The sequence below is a fragment of the Hyla sarda genome, chromosome 9 (assembly GCF_029499605.1).
Source record: "Hyla sarda isolate aHylSar1 chromosome 9, aHylSar1.hap1, whole genome shotgun sequence".
NCBI lineage: Eukaryota > Metazoa > Chordata > Amphibia > Anura > Hylidae > Hyla > Hyla sarda.
Genome location: NC_079197.1, coordinates 70,761,953 through 70,783,518, shown reverse-complemented (window position 1 = coordinate 70,783,518; position 21,566 = coordinate 70,761,953). Strand labels below are relative to the sequence as shown.

The following is a 21,566-nucleotide window of genomic DNA, read 5'->3' as shown; positions in this document are numbered from 1 at the left end:
TGGAATGGTTTACAAAGCCCCCATGGTGCCAGAACAGTGGACCCCCTCACATGTGACCCCATTTTAGAAACTACACCCCTCACGGAATGTAATAAGGGGTGAAGTGAGCATTTACACCCCACTGGCATTTGACAGATCTTTGGAACAGTAGGCTGTGCAAATGAAAAATTAAATTTTTCATTTTTACGGAAGACTGTTCAAAAAATCTGTCAGACACCTGCGGGGTGTAAATGCTCACTGCACCCCTTATTACATTTCAGCCAAATTATCCATCCAAAGGCCCAATGGTGCTCCTTCCCTTCTGATCCCTGTAGTGCGCCTGAAGAGCACTTTACATCCACATATGAGGTATTTTCTTACTCAAAAAAAAATGGTATTACAAATTTTTTGGGGATCTATTACCTCTTGTAAAAATGAAAATTTGGGGTAACACCAGCATTTCAGTGAAAAAAATTAGAATTTTTATTTTTTAATGTACATGGCGCTCTCACTCCTGAGCCCGGTAGTGCGCCCGCAGAGCACTTTACGTTCATATATGGGGTATTTCCATACTCATGAGAAATTGCTTTACATATTATGGGGGTCTTTTTCTCATTTTACCTCTTGTGAAAATGAAAAGTATGTCCAACAATTAGTGTGGACTGTTGGTGGTAAAACCAGCATGTTAGTGTAAAAAAATATTTTTTTAACACTAACATGCTGGTGTAGCCCCCAACTTTTCCTTTTCATAAGTGGTAAAAGAAGAAAAAGACCCCCAAAATTTGTAGCTCAAATACCCCATATGTGGCACTAAACTGTTGCCTTGAAATAAGACAGGGCTCAGAAGTGAGAGAGCGCCATGCCCATTTAAGGCCTAAATTAGGGATTTTCATAAGGGTGGACCAGAATGCAAAAATTGTGCTTGCCTCCTGCACCACAAATACCCTACGGTAGTGATTCCCAAACAGGGTGCCTCCAGCTGTTGCTAAACTCCCAGCAAGCCTGGACAGTCAATGGCTGTCTGGCAATACTGAGAGTTGTTGTTTTGCAACAGCTGGAGGCTCCGTTTAGGAAACAGTGGCATACAAGGTTTTTTTTTCATTTTTATGGGGGGGGCTGGGTTAAGGTGTGAATATGTAGTGTTTTACTCTTTATTTTATGTTAGTGTAGTGTAATGTTTTTAGGGTACCTTCACACGGGCTGGGGGTTCACAGCGGGTTTCCTGCTTGGAGCATGAGCAGCAATGGTAAATTTGCCGCATCTCTAACTTGCACCCAGAAACTCACTGTAAACCCCAGCCCATGTGTGTGTTTGAGTAGGGGGGGGGGTGCAAACCTCTAGCTGTTGCAAAACTACAGACCATGCATGCTGGGAGCTGTAGTTTTGCCACAGCTGTAGGTACACTGGTGGGGAAAAACCGAATTAGGTGACAGACTAACTGAGTGTCTTACCACCAGTGTGCCTCCTTCTGTGGCAAAACTATAACTCCCAGCATACATGGTCTGTCAGTGCATGCTGGGAGTTGTAGTTTTATAACAGCTGGAGGCACACTGGTTGGGAAACTTTGAGTTAGGAAACAGACTCTATCTCAGTGTTTCACAACCAGTGTGCCTACAGCTGTTGCAAAACTACAACTCCTAGCATGCACCGACAGACGAAGGGCATGCTGGGAGTTTTAGTTATGCAACAACTGGAGGAGAACAGTTTGGAGACCACTGTTTAGTGGTCTCGAAACTGTGGACCTCCATATGTTGCAAAAGTACAACACATGTTGCAAACGTAAACAACGTACAACATAAAGTTTTGGAAGGTGAGGAAAGGCTGGATAAAAGAATGAAGGTAGATTAGTCTTGGTACGTCGATAGATAGTGAAAAGAACGCCCTGAGGAGAATATTGTCTTCTAGAGATGTCAAGAGCTCGAACATCTGAAACAAGTTTAACAGAAATAAGACAAAGGAGAACCGTGAGTTTCAAAGAAAGAAATTTGAGCGACAATGAATCATTATCATCCCAATATGTAAAAAGATTTAGAAGAATATTTACATCCCAGGTGGAATTATATTTGGGTAAAGGAGGACATCGAAATCTAATGCCCCGTAAAAGTTTGCAAACTAGGGGGTGTTTGCCAATGGGAATGGAATCAAGAGGAGGATGTCTGGAGGAAATGGCAGAATGATATAGATTAATTGTTCGATAAGCTTTACCAGCGTCGAAAGATGATGAGAGAAAATTTAAGATGTTAGATATTGATGCTTGTAAGGGATCCAGATCCCATTGAGAGCACCAATGAAGCCAAAGTTTCCAGGCTGATCTGTAAGCAGATCTGGTACCTGGAGCCCAAGCGTCTGATAAGAGTTCTCTAGTTGAGATAGAAAATGGTGAGATAGATTCGGAAGAGCTGAGATTAAATATATTTAAAAAAATTCTTCTCCACTGTATTCACTGAGGAAAGGAAATGCCAAGTGAAATACAGTGTGATAAGGTAAATTCCCCTTTACATGTCACCTGTCTAACCCAGGAAGAAGTACAGTGCCGCCTACAAAAAATCAAACTAGACAAATCACCAGGTCGAGATGGCATTCACCCCCGTGTTCTAACGGAATTAACAAATGTAATTACATTTAAACAGACCCCTATTTTTAATATTCAGGGACTCTATAGTGACAGGGACTGTTCCCCAGGACAGGCGCATGCCAAATGTGGTGCCAATATTTAAGAAGAGGTCAAAAGGTGACCCTGGAAATTATAGACCTGTTAGTTTAACCTCGGTTGTATGTAAATTGTTTGAGGGTTTCCTAAGAGATGCTATTTTGGAATATCTTGATAAAAATAAATGTATGAGTCCGTATCAGCATGGATTTATGAGGGATCGATCCTGTCAAACTAACCTGATCAGCTTTTATGAGGAGGTGAGCTCCAGACTGGACCAGGGGCAATCGCTGGATGTCGTATATATGGATTTTTCCAAAGCATTTGATACGGTTCCACATAAAAGGTTGGTGCATAAAATGAGAAGGTTTGGGCTGGGGGAGAATGTGCGTAAGTGGGTAAGTAACTGCAGGGATGTGGAAATTATATCGCCCGACGCCCGGGACATGCAGTTTTGGGCGCTGGGCAGGTGGATTCTTCCGGCATTTAGCCCGGCTTCGGGCAAGCAGCTCTAAATGCCAGAAGAATTTGAAAAATGTGCGCAGCATTTGTATTGTAGCTGCAGCCTCCTTCCTGAAGCGGTGCGCACTATCCGTGATGTCATAGGAAGCGCAGGACGCCGGGACACATAGGCAGCGGCGTGACGCTGACGTCCCGCGCGGCGCCTGGGATGACGTCACCTGACGCGCGCATCGTGCATCCCCGGGCCCGCGCATCGTGCATCCCCCGGCCTGCGCATCGTGGATCCCCCGGCCCGAAAGCAAGGTCCTGCGATCTTTACAGGCAGCAGTAAGTGTAAAACTTCCATAGAGATATTTTTGTAAGGGGGTATACTTGTTTAAATAGGAACCCTACCTGGGTGATCATGTATATCTGGGGGCCTGTACACCAATTTGGAACCCCTATCTCTTTATCAGGTGGGGCTTCAGCTGTTGCAAAACTACAAATCCCAGCATGCTCGGACAGCCAATGGCTGTCTGGGTATGCTGGGAGTTGTAGTTTTGCAACAGCTGGAGGCTCCCTGGTTTCTAAAAACAGCGGTATACTGGTTGCACAGAGTGTCACAGCTCACTCCCCCACTGTGACACACAGGTCCCAGCACATAGAAGATGCCCTATAATTCTTATGTGCGGGCGGCGAAAATGCACGTTTATATAAAAAAACATACCATTATTCGGTATGAATAGGTATACCGCCCAGCCCTAGGGGTCATATATATCTGGGGGCCTGTACACCAATTGGGAACCCCTATCTCATCATCATCGCCAACCCCCACCCCCCCACAGCGCGATCGCGGGGGGAGATCCACTATAGAGGTAGCCGGAGGGCTTACCTCTGTTCCCTGCTGTCCCGCTCTGTCATTGATAGATCCTGGCTGGACCAGGCTCTATCAATGGATCACAGAGCACTCAGATCAATAGAGTTCAATAGAACTCTATTCATCTGTATGAGGAATCTAATGATTCCTCCTATAAATCTAATAAAGTGTAAAAAAAAAAAATAATAAGTTTTAATAAAAGTTTGAAAGACACACATTAACCCAGTGGTCTTCAAACTGTGGCCCTCCAGATGTTACAAAACTACAATTCCCAGCATGCCAGGACAGCTGTTTGCTGTCCGGGCATGCTGGGAGTTGTAGTTTTGCAACATCTGGAGGGCCACAGTTTGAAGACCGCTGCATTAACCCCTTCCATGTTAAAAGTTCAAATCACCCCCTTTTCCTATATAAAAACACGTAAACATAATAAAAATAAACATATTTGGTATTGCTTCGTGCGTAATGGTACAACCTATTAAAATATAACATTATGTATCCCGTACGGAAAATGTAAAAAAAAATACCAAACCACAGAATTGCAATTTTTATAATATCCCAGAAAAAAAAGTTAAAAAGCGATTAAAAAGTCAGATCAATACCAAAATGGTACCGATACAAAAAACTGATTATAGAAATTTGCCCGTGGGTGAGATGATTCGTGCGAGACGTAATTGTTCTAAAGAGGAGGACTTCGATCGTGAGGTCGGAGTCATCTCATCTCGTTTGAAATCAAGAGGCTACCACGATCGGCACATTCAACGGGCGATAAATATTGCCCGCGACCGTGATCGCCCAAAACTCCTATCTGGTGGTAAGCGACTATCCTGTCCCACCAATGACAACATTGCGGGGATGCAAAGACGTCATCCCATTACGTTCGTGACCCAGTATAGTGATGATTTCCATGCTATCCGCAATATAGTACAGAAATATATCCCTATGATTTCAGGTGATCCGTCCTTTTCTGAAATATTCAGTGGCGGCTTCAGATGTATTTCTAAGAAAGCCAAAACTATATCTAATAAAGTGTCTCCCAGTCTCTTTTTGAACACTAGATGTCACAAAACTAATTGGTTGCAACACCGGGGCTCGTTTAGATGTGGTCATAGCAGATGCACTTGCTGTTCTATTATGCTTAATAGCACGAGCTTCGTATCAGCATCCAATGGTGAACAATTTAATATGACACAATTTGTCAATTGCAGCACACACCATGTTGTTTATCTCATCACGTGCCGGGAATGTAATATCCAATATGTGGGATGTACGACGGGTGCACTGAAAGTGAGAGTTCGCAGGCACCTGTCAGACATCCCCCATTTTAACTCCCGGCACGTGTCCATGGTGAGTCGACATTGTGCAGAGATACACTCTGGATCTACTCGTAGCTTATATGTTCAGGGCATAGAGAAAGTGACTATGCCTCTGCGTGGTGGAGACCACAGAAAAAAGTTACTTGACCGTGAGGTGTTTTGGATTTTGAAACTCGACACTAGGGCTCCCAGGGGTTTGAACAAAAGGCAGGACACCATGTTATATTATTAGGCTGATATACAATTTAGTATATTACTTGTTAGTTCGTCTTATCTTTCGAACTTCCTTGATGTCCTGCCTTTGTCCCTACCCCCTTACCAAACCTATCTATATAGGGTTGTTATAACTTAATATATAATATAGTTATTTCATAGTCCCCTTTCCGTACAGTATACTATACAATTTGGTCTAGTCCTCCTGTCCCATTGGTTGACATTTCCCATAGGTCTACATCTACCACTATATATGTTTTCTTTATATACATATTCTAACTTTTACATAACTCATATTCAATTACTTGTGGTACTATAGACTTTGGGTGTGCAGCCCTTTTTCCTTCCTCCCTTTTTGTCTTTTCTATAGAACCTAGATATCTTCCCACGGATCGTCCCACACCCACCTATACAAATAGCCAGTGTTTATATCATATCTATATTAACTTATTTCTATTTTTTGTTATTTCTGTGGCTATTGCTTTCGGATGTGGGATATATCCAGGGGATTGGATCTTAATTTATTTATTTATTTTTTAGTACATTTGTACCAAGTCCTTCCCTCTTTTTCTAATACATCAATATTATTTATCATACCTGAAGTGACTTGTGTTTGATATTTCAAAAATGATTACGGTTCTGGTTCTATACTGTGTTTTACACTGACTAATCTAAACACACCTAGGATATGACTGACAGTTTATATTACCATGTGGTTTTAAACTATTGATTTATTATGTTTTTTATATATGTTGGTAAAGTCCCCATCCCTGATATTTTTGATCATGTACACTATTAACTTTTGTCTATGTAATTTCACTGCCAATTTCATATGTGAGTTATGTACATTTTGTTTAGTGTTCCTTTCCTCCCTCCCCCATTTGTGTCTAGTGTGAGCACAGACGTCAGTCTGGCCCTTGTGTGTGGGTGTGCGCCGCCCAGTCCCACTCAGGTGTTTCACCTGGTGAGGTGGGCGGTGCCGCCTACTATAAGAACCGAACTGATCTGAGTATACCATTGTATGACTAAGGCGACCAAGGTTGCTGAAACGCGTCACTTTACTCCATGATCCGTGTTGCTGTTTGCTGTGTGTATCTTCAATAAATTTACACCTTGCATCGTGCTTTGTGCTGGACATTCCTCTATTTCTAAAAAACTGATTATGGCGCAAAAAAATTACCCCTCATACAGCCTGGTATGCGGAAAAAACTAAAGCTACAGGGGTTAAAAAATGGCAATTAAAAAAATTTGAAAAAGTTCAGAATTAGTAAAACATGACGTAAACGATACAAATCTGGTATCGCTGTAATCAGGCGCCTAAAGTATAAAACTAACATGTTATCTGACCACAAGGTAAATGGCGCAGAAAAGAAAAAGAACCAAATCTGAAAATTATCTTTTACTATTTCAATTTCACTTCACCTAATATATATTTTTTGGTCCAGAGAATATGTTATTGAAAAATTTAAAGGTATCATTATAGTAGGTAGTTATGGCTATTATAGGGCTAGGAGGAAAAAATCTGAGCGTAAAAGAGAAAATTGGCCGGGACAAGTGGATCGTCAGGAGGGACAAGTAGATTTTGCTCCATGTTAGTCCCGTGGACAAGTAGTTTTTTTTATAAAATTTCCACACCCCTGAACTGGCTCAATGATAGGAAACAGAGGGTGGTTATTAATGGTACTTATTCTGATTGGATAACTGTTACTAGTGGGGTACCACAGGGGTCCGTCTTGGGTCCTGTCTTATTTAATATATTCATTAATGACCTTGCAGAGGGGTTGAATAGTAAAGTACCAATCTTTGCAGATGACACTAAACTCTGTAAAGTGGTAAACACTATAGAGGACAGTGCACTGTTACAAATGGATCTGGATAGGTTAGAGGTTTGGGCTGGGAAGTGGCAGATGAGGTTCAACACTGATACATGTAAAGTAATGCACATGGGGAAGAAAAATCCGGGCTGGGATTATGTATTAAATGGGAGAATACTTGGGATGACTGACATGGAAAAGGATTTAGGAGTCTTAGTTAACAGTAAATTTATCTGTAGTGACCAGTGTCGGGCAGCTGCTTCCAAGGCTAATAAAATCATGGGGTGCATTAATAGGGGCATAGATGCCCACGACAAGGAAATAATTCTACCGCTGTACAAATCACTAGTCAGACCACACATGGAATACTATGTACAGTACTGGGCATATGTGTACAAGAAAGATATAGTAGAGCTGGAGAGGGTTCAAAGACGGGCAACCAGAGTAATACGGGGAATGGGAGGACTACAGTACCCAGAAAGATTATCAGAATTAGGGTTATTTAGTTTAGAAAAAGAAGGCTTAGGGGAGACCTAATAACTATGTATAAATATATCAGGGGACAGTACAGAGATCTATCCCGTGATCTATTTATACCCAGGACTGTATCAATAACAATGGGGCATCCTCTATGTCTAGAGGAATAGAGTTCAAAAAGGGGCTGGATGCATTTTTGGAGAGTAATAACATTACTGGTTATGTAAACTAGATTTATATGGACAGAACGTTGATACAGGGATTTATTCTGATGCCATATTTGGAGTCGGGAAGGAATTTTTACCTCTATGAGGGTTTTTTGCCTTCTTCTGGATCAACTCAACTCAGTAGGGACTCGCTAGGGTTATAGGTTGAATTTGATGGACTCTGGTCTTTTTTCAACCTTATGAACTATGTTACTATGAGATCAACCAAGCAATTAGAGGCATCTGGTTCGATGTGATTAAAGGATGAAAGGGTCCTGGAGGAGATCCGGAATAGAAGGGAGAATGCGAGGAAAATCTATGAGTAGATGAAGAATTTGAGGAAACCATGATTGAGTTGTCCACCATGGAGTGATGAGGACTAGTGTGGATTTCCGAATTGTTATTTGAAGAAATAGGCGAGGAATAAGATTGAATGGAGGAAAAGCGTAAAGGGTTTCCGGAGGCCAAAATTGGAGGAAAGCGTCCACACCCAGAGCTTCCGGGTCTGGTCTCCAACTGAAGAATTGTGTAATTTGGCGGTTCGAGCGAGAAGCGAACATGTCTATGTGGAGTGGACCCAATATTTGGTTTATATGGTGAAAGACATGAGGATGAAGTCTCCAGTCGCTGAAGTCTGTTAGAAAATGGGAGTTCCAATCTTCGATTGTGTTGGAAATTCCCGAAAGGTATTCCGCTTTCAGCGTGATATGCCTCTCCAGACAAAAATGCCAGAAGGGTTTTTGAGGTCGTTCCTCCCAAATGATTTACTGTATTTATGGGGGTATACCACGCACCGGCCTATAACACGCACCGTCATTTTACCAAGGATATTTGAGTAAAAAAAGTTTTTTACCCAAATATCCATGGTAAAATGAGGGTGTGTGTGTGCGCGTGTATACCCCGATACAGCCCCAGGAAAGGCAGGGGGAGAGAGGCCGTCGCTGCCCGCTTCTCTCCCCCTGCCTTTCCTGGGGTCTAGAGCCCTGCTGCCGGCCCTTCTCTCCCCCTCGCTATAGCTGCCGCTGCCAGTTCTCTCCCCCTGACTATCGGTGCCGGCGCCCCATTGCCGGCGCCGATAGCCAGGGGGAGAGAAGCGGCGCCGGCAATGGGGCAGCGGCGCCGACAGCCAGGGGGAGAGAAGGGGCAGCGGCCCCATTGCCTCCCCCCATCCCCGGTTGCATAATTACCTGTTGCCGGGGACGGGTCCGCGCTGCTTCAGGCCTCCGGTGTGCGTCCCCTGCGTCGTTGCTATGCATGTGCGTGCAGCGCATATCAACGACGCAGGGGACGCACACTGGAGGCCTGAAGCAGCGCCGACCTGACCCCGGCAACAGGTACTTATGCAACCGGGGATGGGGGGAGGCAACGGGGCAGCGGCGCCGGCAATGGGTGCCGCTGCCCCTTCTCTCCCCCTGTCTGTCGGCGCTGCTTCTCTCCCCCTGGCTATCGGCGCCGGCAATGGGGCGCCGGCACGATAGTCAGGGGGAGAGAACGGGCAGCGGCGCCGATAGCCAGGGGGAGAGAAGGGCCGGCAGCAGGGCTCTAGACCCCAGGGCAGGCAGGGGCAGAGAAGCCGGCAGCGCTGGCTGTCTCTGCACCTGCAAAGCCGCTGCAGTTCATTGATTTAAAGCGCCCGCTTTAAATCATTGAACTGCAGTGGCTTATCGGCGTATAACATGCACATAGACTTTAGGCTAAAAATTTTAGCCTAAAAAGTGCGTGTTATACGCCGATAAATACGGTATTTATTGGATAGCTGAAATATTGTCCATGTGTAAAAGGATACAGCAATGGGAGGAATCTTTGGCAAAACTCTTAATGCAAAGGATCTGACCAAAAGCTGAAAGCAATTGTTGTGGAGGAGGGATTCTGATGGAGACCATTTTCCTCCAGTAGAAAGAGTACAGCAGCAGGCACCCCATCTCAAGAGACTTGCGTCTGATTCTATGACAATGTCCGGATTCGGATGGCAGACTGTTTTTCCATTCCAAGATTGAATGTGTGAGAGCCACCAATGAAGTTCCTCTTTCGCGTCTGAAGAAAGACAAACTTTGTCTTAATAGCCTAGGCCTTCTCTGAGGTGAGAGATTTTTAAGCGTTGAAGAGCTCGATAATGAAGAGGGGCTGGAAAAATTGCCTGAATGGACGCAGAAAGAAGGCCCACAATCTGAGCAAAGGATCTGAGAGCTATAAGATCCTTGCGAAGAGTTTGCCGAATCCCTTTCCGGATGGTTTTCAAACGTCTGGGAGGTAGACTCAAAGTGGTTGACCGAGTATCGATCAAGAAACCTAGAAATTCTAGCTCCTGAGATGGTAGGAGAACAGATTTTTTGTGAATGATTAGAAAACCTAAGTTTTCTAGAAGGGATAAAGTCCAATTCATGTGACAAAGAAGGAGAGACTCTGATTGAGCCATGATGAGAATGTCGTCGAGGTATATGATAAAACGGACCCTGCGACTCCGAAGAAGAGCAATTACAGGCTTCGAAAGTTTTGTGAAGCACCAAGGGGCGGATGACTGGCCGAAAGGAAGGCAAGTGAATTGCCATTTTAGATTTTTCCATAGAAATTGGAGAAAGATCTGGGAGGAAGGCTGAATTGGAATTGTCAGATATGCATCTTTTAAGTCTATCTTGACTAACCAATCGTTTTTTAGAAGTAAATCTCTTAAGAGATGAATACCTTCCATTTTGAAGTGTCTGTAAACCACTAAGTTGTTTAGGATTTTCAGGTTTATTACAGGTCTGTGACCTCCGTCTTTCTTTTTTTACTAGAAAGAGATTGCTGATGAAACCTGAAGAATTGGTCGGAACTGGAATAATGGCCTGTTTTGAAACTAATTCTTTTATTTCCGAGTCTATTAAAGTTTGGTCTGGTATTGAGAATTTTATGGGATGAGGAAGGCAATATTGAACAGGAGGAAAGGTGAACTCTATTTGGTAACCTGATACAACATTTAGTATCCATGAGTCTGCAGTAATCATACTCCAGTTTTTCAAAAAATGAATGATTCTTCAGCCTAATGGAATGTTCTGGGAAGAGTGAGGGTGACTTACCTGAAGATGGTCTGGAACGTGGTACACCTCTTTGACCTCTGGTGCACCATGGTCTCGACCGATAAGGGAAGAAGGGTGCAGTGTATGTGGGAGGACCTGAGTAGGCGGGTTGATAAGGTTGGTAGGAGCCTTTAAATTGTTGTCTATTTTGACTTGAGCTCCGGGGAAGCGGCTCCTGCCTTTCCCGGCCCAACCAAAATTTTTTTTGGGGAAAAACTTTTTTCAAAGATGACTGAACCTTGGTGATGGTGGAAAACAGGCCCACATATTTTCCCATATCTCTAATGAAGTCCTCCCCGAACAACATTCCCTCAGTAGGGTTGGGAGGTTAATTGGAAGCAGGATTCATTAACTGGGGATCGATCTTCAACAATATGGAACGTTTACGTTCCGTAGTTAAAGCAGAGTTGGCATTCTCGAAAAAACAAATGGCTCTATGAGCCCATCCTTTAAGGACTTCCGTCTCAACGGGTCTGTTATTTTTATCTGCCTCCTCAACCAAATCCAAAATTTTTGTCAGGGGACCTAAAAGGTCCATAAGTTTGTCTTGACAATTTCTAAAACTACTATCAACCCCTTTTTTAGGGTTTTTAACTGATTTCATTAAGAATTTTGTAAGAATAAGATCTAGCTCGAGTGTGAATGTAGAGCTATGATGGAGGGTAGGCCTAGGGCACTCAACTTTGAGCTTATTTTGTGTAAACTTATCTAAGCTCTTTTGAACCCTGACAAACATGAATTTGGCGACTTTAGAATCCGGGATCCATTCACCTGACCTAGGGTGGTGGATCAGAACAGGATCAAAAATTTCAGAATCAGAGTTTTCTAAGTAGACTTCTTGAACTTCAGGGTCATCGTGCAATTTTCCACTTTCATTGGAGGAACTTCATCCTCATCATCAGAATCATCAGAAGATGGTTCTCTGAAAGAATTAGGTTTTGTCCACTGTGCGGATATCTTAGCCCTTTTAGTAATAATCTCTTCTTGGGCAGAGGGTAAGGTGTGTGCTGGTACGACACGGGTATCATGATCAATGTGCGATCGTTTTTTAGGATATTTATCCTGGCAAAACTTTTTAATGTTTTTGGATTGGTTGCCGTCAGAAATATGGTGTCTTTTACGGACAGATTTTTTAGGCATTTTATGGCCTCTGGCTAGTGCTGACACAGAATTGTCAGGGGACCAATATTGCTCATTTGGAGTAGAAGGTCTTGCCAAATTAGGGTCAATTTGAATATGGTGGGATAGTGCCAGAGAAATTGACTTATTGAAGCTATCTTGTAGCATAGATACAGCGGATTGAACCGCAGATTGAACTGACTTTGCGACCGATTCATCAACCAGAGATTGTATGTGATCCTGGTTGGCGGTATCAGATGTCAGGGATGAGGGACGAGAATCCCTAGGAGGAGCTCTATTATTCTCAGACATATTTAATGAGATGTGAAAATTAAATTAAAATGTACATAAGTTAAGATAATTTTATGAAGGAAATAACTGACCTAAACTAAATCTAATAGATAGGCCTATTTAAACTATGGGAGCACAGTTGAGCTGAGGTAAAATATTTTTTACAATCCGTGTAATGAGAAAAAATCGCCACAAGGTGGCAGCATAGGATCACAAATTAATTAATAAAGGGAGTAAATGGGCTACAAAGCGCAAAACAGTATAATTTTTAAAGATTTCACCACAGAAATGGATAGAAAGGCGATGAGAGAAGGTGTGAATACAGTCCTGCTTCGCTGCCGCTCTGGAGAGACTGACAGGAATTACTCCGGCGTGAGACAGGTGATCACCACTCTGTCAGCGGGAGATTTCGCGAGATGCCAACTGTCAGCGCTTAGAGAAGAAGAAAGAAAATGACCGCGGTGATGCAGCAAGAAAAGGAAGAGAAGCCGGAGTGGGAAGAAAGAAGACTCCGGATCCTGAAAGGAGGATCGGAAGATAGAGGGAGACCGTGGGTAAGTACAATAATTAAAGGAGGCTATATTAACCCCGGAATGAATTTGAATGTAAAAGAGAAAATATGAATAAGGGGCCGAAATAGGAAAAAATGGAAACAAGAATGTAAAAGGCTGAGAATATTTTGAGAAACCAGGGGTACAGTAACAAATATTAAAATACTAGATGAATACCCGGCGTTGCCCGGTTTTTCCTTCCTCATCCTTGTTGGGGAGGAAAATCAACAAAGGAGGAAGCTTTTGACTTCAAATCCCATCCCCATATATTGTCATATCCCGTCCTCATACCCCGACCTTCTATCCCGACCGCCTATCTTGTCCTATCCCGTCCTCCTATCCCGACCTCCTATCCCATCCTCCTATCCCGTCCTCCTATCCCGTCCTCCTATCCCGACCTCCTATCCCGACCTCCTATCCCGTCCTTGTATCCCATCCACCTATCTTGACCTCCTATCCCGTCCTCCTATCTCGACCTCTTATCCCGTCCTCCTATCTCCACCTTCTATCCTGTCCTCCTATGCCGACCTCCTATCCCAACCTCCTATCTCAACCTCCTATCCCGTCCTCGTATCCCAGCCTCCTATCTTGACCTCCTATCTCGACCTCCTGTCCTGTCCTCCTATCCCATCCTCCTATCTCGACCTCTTATCCCGTCCTCCTATCCTGTCCTCCTATCTCCACCTTCTATCCTGTCCTCCTATCCTGACCATCCCGTCCTCCTGTCTTAACCTCCTATCTTGACGTCCTATCTCGACCTTCCATCCCGGTCTCATATCCCGACCTGTAATATGTGTACCAGGTATTGAAATATCTCCAGCCGAACAGAAGTTATGTGAGAACATACATTTCCCATTGATTTGCATGGTACTTTAAACAAAACCCCCGACTCTCACAAATGGGGGTAGTTAAGGGTTAAATTAACTATATTTTAAGTGGACATATAAGTAACATGTGACCAAGTATTATTAAAATATCTCCAGCCGTTTGGAAATTATGCAGTAACATATATTTTCCATAGACTTGTATAGGACTTTAAACATAAACCCCGCCCCTGGCAAATGGGGGTGAGTAAGGGTTAAATCACCTATCCTATGTTTGTTGTTGACATAAAAGTAACATGTGTGCAAAGTTTCATGTTAATATCTTTAGCCATTTGGAAGTTTTTGTGGAACATACCGTATTTATCGGGGTATGCCATGCACCGGCCTATAACACGCACCCTCATTTTACCAAGGATATTTGGGTAAAAAAAAGTTTTTTACCCAAATATCCTTGGTAAAATGAGGGTGCGTGTGTGTGCATGGGTATACCCCGATACACCCCCAGGAAAGGCAGGGGGAGAGGGGCCGTCGATGCCCGCTTCTCTCCCCCTGCCTGTCTTGGGGTCTAGAGCCCTGCTGCCGCCGCTTCTCTCCCGCTGGCTATCTGCGCCGCTGCCCGTTCTCTCCCCCTGACTATCAGTGCCGGCGCCCCATTGCCGGCGCCGATAGCCAGGGGGAGAGAATCGGTGCTGGCAATGGGGCAGTGGCACCGATAGCCAGGGGGAGAGAAGGGGCAGCAGCACCCATTGCCGGTGCCGCTGCCCCGTTTCCTCCACCATCCCCGGTTGTATAATTACCTGTTGCCGGGGTCGGGTCCGCGCTGCCTCAGGCCTCCGGTGTGCGTCCCAATGCGTCGTTGCTATGCACTGCACAGTGCGGCGCAATGACGAGTGATGTCATTGCGTCTCGCAGTGCATAGCAACGATGCAGGGGACGCACACCGGAGGCCTGAAGCAGCGCGGACCCGACCCCGGCAACAGGTAATTATACAACCGGGGATGGGGGAGACAACGGGGCAGCGGCGCCGGCAATGGGTGCCCCTTCTCTCCCCCTGTTTGTCGGCGCCACTTCTCTCCCCCTGGCTATCGGCGCCGGCAATGGGGCGCCGGCACTGATAGTCAGGGGTAGAGAATGGGCAGTGGCACCGATAGCCAGGGGGAGAGAAGGGCCGGCAGCAGGGCTCTAGACCCCAGGACAGGCAGGGGAAGGGAAGCCGGTGTGAGGTGTTTTTTTGCGCCCCCGTAGATCCATGCGTCCGCTCCTCCCCCAGCTCTCCGAACATTTCCGAAGCTAGAGCTCGGGGAGGGCAGAGCAAGGGGAGGTTCACACCCCCTCCCTCATCTCCCCTCCCTGAGCTCGGCTGGACGCAGATCTCTATGACACGCCCCCTCCCTGAGGACATAGATCTCCACGGCAGGTCCCTCCCTCATCTCCCCTCCCTGAGGACGTAAATCTCCACGGCAGGTCCCCTCCCTCATCTCCCCTCCCTGAGCTCGGCTGGACGCAGATCTCTACGGCACGCCCCCTCCCTGAGGACATAGATCTCCACGGCAGGTCCCATCCCTCATCTCCCCGAGCTGAGGACGTAGAGCAGTGCTCCCAATGAGCTCTATGTGTACATACTGCAGGGGCTAAAGGGGGACATACTGCACGGGGTAAATGTCCCCCTTTAGCCCGTACAGTATGTCCCCCTTTACACATAGAGCTCATTGGGAGCACTGCTCTATGTCCTCAGGGAGGGGAGATGAGAGAGGGGACCTGCCATGGAGATCTATGTCCTCATGGAGGGGGCGTGTCATAGAGATCTGCGTCCAGCCGAGCTCAGGGAGCAGAGATGAGGGAGGGGGCGTGGACCTTCTCTCTCCCCTTGCTCTGCCCTACCCCAGTTCTAGCTTCGGAAATGTTCAGAGAGCTGGGGAGGAGCGGACGCATGGATCTACGGGGGCGCAAAAACCACCTCACACCGGCAGCGGTGGCGGTCTCTGCACCTGCAAAGCCGCTGCAGTTCATTGATTTAAAGCGCCTGCTTTAAATCATTGAACTGCAGCAGCTTATCGGCGTATAACACTCAGGTAGACTTTAGGCAAAAAATTTTAGCCTAAAAAGTGCGTGTTATACACCGATAAATACGGTAAATATGGCAATGAATAACACAATACTTATCTGCTGAGCAGCAAAGGAAGAAGGAGGATTTGATAGTGTCAGTTAATTATATATTGTACGCTGTTACATGATTGGTTAATAGCATAGCAACATGTTAGGTTGCACTATTCTTATGTATTCAAAGGTTTTTTCTTTCTGTAATATTTAAAATACGTATTTTTTTGCTTTTGCTGCTGATAAGTAAAAAGAAGTTAAAAAGCATAATAGGAGCGTTTTATCTTGTTATAAAATCAATAATGTAAATTGTTGTTGACGAGTTCCATGTTCAATTAATTGGTTGTTAGGGGTCATGGCCTTGGTTACATAGTTACATAGTTACATAGTTAGTATGGTTGAAAAAAGACATACGTCCATCAAGTCCAACCAGGGGATTGAAGGGAAGGGTGTAAGGGGATAAGGGAAAGGGATGTAGTTTTATAATTCTGCATAAGCATTAATGTTATTTTGTTCCAGGAATGTATCTAACCCTGTTTTAAAGCTGTTAATTGTTCCTGCTGTGACCAGTTCCTGAGGTAGACCGTTCCATAAATTCACAGTCCTCACGGTAAAGAAGGCGTGTCGCCCCTTTAGACTAAACCTTTTCTTCTCCAGACGGAGGGAGTGCCCCCTCGTCCTTTGGGGGGTTTAACCTGGAACAGTTTTTCTCCATATTTTTTGTATGGGCCATTTATATACTTATATACGTTTATCATATCCCCCCTTAAACGTCTCTTCTCAAGACTAAACAATTGTAACTCCTTTAATCGCTCCTCATAGCTAAGATTTTCCATGCCCCATATTAGTTTAGTCGCGCGTCTCTGCACCCTTTCCAACTCCGCAGTGTCCCTTTTATGAACAGGCGACCAAAACTGAACAGCATATTCCAGGTGAGGCCATACCAATGCTTTATAAAGGGGAGTATTATGTCCCTGTCCCTTGAGTCCATGCCTCTTTTGATGCATGACAATATCCTGCCGGCTTTGGAAGCAGCAGCTTGACATTGCATGCTATTCTGTAGTCTGTGATCTACAAGTACACCGAGATCCTTCTCTACCAGTGACTCTGACAGTTTAATCTCCCCTAAGACATACAACGCATGCAGGTTATTAGTACCAAGATGCATAACTTTACATTTATCCACATTGAACCTCATTTGCCAAGTGGATGCCCAGCCACTTAGTCTATCCAAGTCATCTTGTAACTTATGCACATCCTCTATAGACTGTACCGTGCTACAAAGCTTGGTGTCATCTGCAAAGATAGAAACAGAGCTGTTAATACCATCCTCTATATTATTGATAAATAAATTAAACAGCAGCGGGCCCAGTACTGAACCTTGGGGTACACCACTAATTACCGGGGACCAATAAGAGTACGAATCATTGACCACCACTCTCTGGGTACGATCCATGAGCCAGTGTTCAATCCAGTTACAAACTAAAGTTTCCAAGCCCAAGGACCTTAACTTACCTGTCAGACGTCTGTGAGGGACAGTATCAAACGCTTTGGCAAAATCCAGAAACACTATATCCACAGCCATTCCTCTGTCAAGGCTTCTACTCACCTCTTCATAAAAGCAAATTAGATTGGTTTGACAACTTCTATCCTTAGTAAACCCATGCTGGCTATCACTTATAATACTATTATCCCCTATGTATTCCTGTATGTAATCCCTTAGAAGTCCTTCAAACAATTTACCCACAATGCACGTTAGACTTACCGGTCTATAATTGCCTGGCGAAGACCTAGAGCCCTTCTTGAAGATTGGTATCACATTAGCCTTGCGCCAGTCCCTTGGCACAATACCAGACACCAGAGAATCTCTAAATATCATGAACAAGGGTACAGATATTACTGAACTTACCTCTCTAAGAACTCTTGGGTGTAGTCCATCCGGCCCTGGAGATTTGCTTACATTTACTTTACTTAACTTACCTTGTACCATCTCTACATTAAGCCAGTTCAATACATTATATGATGTGTTACCAGCACTGACCTGGCCAATGTCAGCTCCTTCTTCCCTAGTATATACAGAACTAAAGAACCCATTCAGTAGCTCCGCCTTCTCTTGATCGCCCGTGACAACCTCCCCATTATCATTATTAAGGGGTCCTACATGCTCTGTCCTTGGTTTTTTTGTATTTATATATCTAAAAAAATAGTTAGGATTAGTTTTGCTTTCTTTGGCCACCTGTCTCTCATTTTGAATTTTTGCTGTTTTTATTACATTTTTACAGATTTTATTAAGCTCCTTGTACTGTTTAAATGTTATAGCTGACCCATCAGATTTGTATTTTTTGAAGGCTATTTTTTTGTTGTTTATTGCTCTTTTAACCTCATTTGTCAGCCATGTAGGATTTAGTTTTAATCATTTATATTTGTTCCCCTTTGGTATATATTTAGCTGTATAGTTATTTAGAGTTGATTTAAAGATGTCCCATTTACCTTCTGTATCAGTATTTGAGAACACCTCCCCCCAGTCTATGCCCTGTAGTGCAGCCCAGGGAAGTTTGCCTTTTTAAAGTTATATGTTTTTGCTTTCTCCGTCTGTCTTTGTTTTCTACATTTTAAGTCAAAAGTAACTATATTGTGGTCGCTATTACCAAGGTTTTCCCGCACAGTTACATTACCAACCAGCTCTGCGTTGTTGGAAATGATCAGATCCAACAAGGCATCACTTCTTGTTGGGTCCTCCACAAACTGGCCCATAAAATTATCCTGCAATAAATTTAGGAATTTTCTCCCCTTTGTAGTTTTAGCCAACCCCCGGCCCCAATCTATATCTGGATAGTTAAAATCTCCCATTATTACCACTGTACCTGCCCGGGCGGCCCTCTCTATTTGTTTATACAGCCGACCTTCTATCTCTTCAGTGATATTAGGGGGTCTGTAGATTACACCAAATATAATTTTTTCAGTATTTCCCTCCTTTTGTAATTCTACCCACAGTGATTCCACCTCCTCAGAATCATCACACACTATGGCATCGTTCACACTGACTTTCATACCACTTCTTACATACAGACAGACTCCACCACCTTTTCTGTTCATTCTATCCTTGCGAAACAATGTAAACCCCTGCAGATTAACAGCCCAGTCATGCGAGGAGTCCAGCCATGTCTCAGTGACCCCAACTATGTCAATATGTTCCTCCAGTATCAAGGCCTCAAGCTCCCCCATTTTATTTGCTAGGCTTCTGGCATTTGTGAACATACACTTTACATTTCCATTAAGTTTTACACATATAGTCTCACTAATGGGATTTTCAGAGTTATTGGGGTTAATGTTATTATTTGAGTTATAAGGGCTAATTGTACTATTTAAGTTATTGGGGCTAATGGGATTTTTTGCGTTATTGCGTCTAACGTTGTTATTTAAGTTATTGGGGCTAACAGTATTTTTTGAGTTAATGGGGCTTATTGTAGTTATTGAGTTATTGGGGCTAATGGAATTTTTTGAATTATTGGGATTACAATTTTTCGGGCTACATTTATTTTTACAGCTGGTTTGTAACGCATGAATCTCCTTATCCACTGCTCTTAACCTCCCCCCACAGGACTCCTCTCCACCCACCATTATGTCCTGACCCCTCTCTAACCTATCCATCCCACTGTCTGCTTTCTTTGCTTTATTATCCTCCCCCCACTCACCTAGTTTAAATACTCGGCCACCCCTTCCAGGATTCTCTCCCCCAGCACAGCAGACCCCCTTCCATTTAGGTGCAAATTATCCGTAGAATAGAGTTTGTACCCCAATGAAAAGTCAGCCCAGTGCTCTAAAAACCCAAACCCTTCCCCCTCACACCACGACTTAAGCCATGCATTTAACTCCCTAAGCTCCCGCTGTCTTTCCTGCGATGCGCATGGCACAGGAAGTATTCCAGAGAACACAACCTTAGAGGTCCTTCCCTTCAGCTTGGCACCTAGTTCCTTGTAATTATTCTTCAAGGACCTCCACCTACCATGTATTCTGTCGTTGGTTCCCACATGGACCACGACAGCTGGGTCTTCCCCAGCCCCCCCTAGTAATTTGTCCACCCTTTCCACCACATGCCGAACCCTGGCACCAGGGAGACAGCAAACCATTCGGTTGAGGTGGTCTTGGTGACAAATTATTCTATCAGTCTTCCTGATTATAGAATCCCCTACCACAACTAACTGTCTTGGCCTACCTGCGTTACCATCCCCCACACTACTAGTTGAGCTGTTCCTCCGGCTGTTAGGGAGACCAGTATCCACTAGGGTTGCCATCTCTGATACTGAGGCCCTCGCATCATCGCCCAACTTGGCAATTTTACTTGGGAGATCAGAAGCAGAAGTGACCTTCCTTTTCCTTGCCCCCTTTCCAGTCCCTCTAACTACATTAACCCAGCTCCCTACTTGGGCCTCCTGGCTAGTTTCTCCAACCTTCATTTCTACCCCACTAACTTCTTGCTCTGTAAGATTGTCAATCGCCCTCAATGTTGCATTTTGCTCCTCTAGATCTCTAATACGAGCTTCCAGGTGGGCAACATGCTCACATTTGTCACAGCGGTATTCACCCTGAAGCTGCTGCTCCATAGATGTATACATGTGGCACAATGTGCACCGAAGAAAACCTCCAATCCTGCTGTCCATATCCTTGGTGACAAACAGCTGTTAAAAACTACTTTTATCAAGGGAGTGTAATACTTACAGTTACAGTGGGTCCTGCTTACAACTCCTGCTTTTTAAACTTCTGCTTATAAAACTTCTCAAATGTAACACTTAATAATACAACACTTTAGAATACAGACCCAGCTTCAGCTAGACTCAGTCAGAGCAGGGCTCACAGAGTTTGTTGGGGGCATGGCCTAGTAACATAGTATACCTACTATTGTTGCTATATACCCTGCCTTTTAGCCCCTCAGTCTTTCCCTTAATGTCTACCTCTGTCTCCCCTCACCCTCTGGTGCCTTTGGATGCCTTTTTGAAGATGCTGCTGGATCTGCAGCCTACCTCCACTAAGAACTTGGCCTTTAGTGCCGTCCCAAAGTCAGTGCTGTCTCCTTGCCCTCTGTACCTCCAGTGACAAGAAGCTTACAGTCCTGACATTGCAGGAGCCCCTCTGTCCGGCCAAAAGCTTCATTCTACATTCTCTGTGCAGTGAGATATCTTCCTTGTGCAGGGCGGATGGCCAACTCTATTGTCTGTGAACTGCTTCTTCTCCCCTGCAGTGAGGCTCATAGGTTACCCTTTCAGGTACTGTCCCCTTTCTTTTCACCCCTGTTAACTCTTCAGTTGCTGTCCCTTTATTCCTACCCTCTGTTAACCCTTCAGGTACTGTCCCCTTTTTCCTCTGTTAACTCTTTACAGTGCGGTCCCCACTTCCTCCCGTTAAAGGGGTACAACCGTGCTGACAACTTATCCCCTATCTAAAGGATAAGGGATAAGTTGCCTGGTCCCGCCGCTGGGGACACCCTGCGATCTCGCACACAGCACCCCGCTCTCATCAGGCCCCAGAGCCAACATCCACTCTGGGCCTGACGACGGGGCCGGTGATCGTGATGTCAAAGCTCTGTCCCCATGTGACGTCACGCTCCACCCCTCAATGCAAGTCTATGGCAGAGGGCGAGCCATGACGTCACGATACTCC

At 44.7% G+C, this 21,566-nt stretch overlaps 1 protein-coding gene across 7 annotated transcripts in view; it reads left to right on the top strand.

The window, feature by feature from the left end:
• The window catches only part of NLGN3 (neuroligin 3), a 328,235-nt gene that overhangs the window by 144,880 nt on the left and 161,789 nt on the right, over positions 1–21,566 (top strand). The window contains exon 1 of one of the 7 annotated variants that reach the window (XM_056540340.1): positions 12,972–12,990. The exons of the other annotated variants lie outside the window; for them this stretch is intronic. The gene's annotated coding sequence lies outside the window, so the exon portion shown is untranslated. Of the gene's footprint in view, positions 1–12,971; positions 12,991–21,566 lie in introns of those variants that run through there. 7 annotated transcript variants of the gene reach the window in all.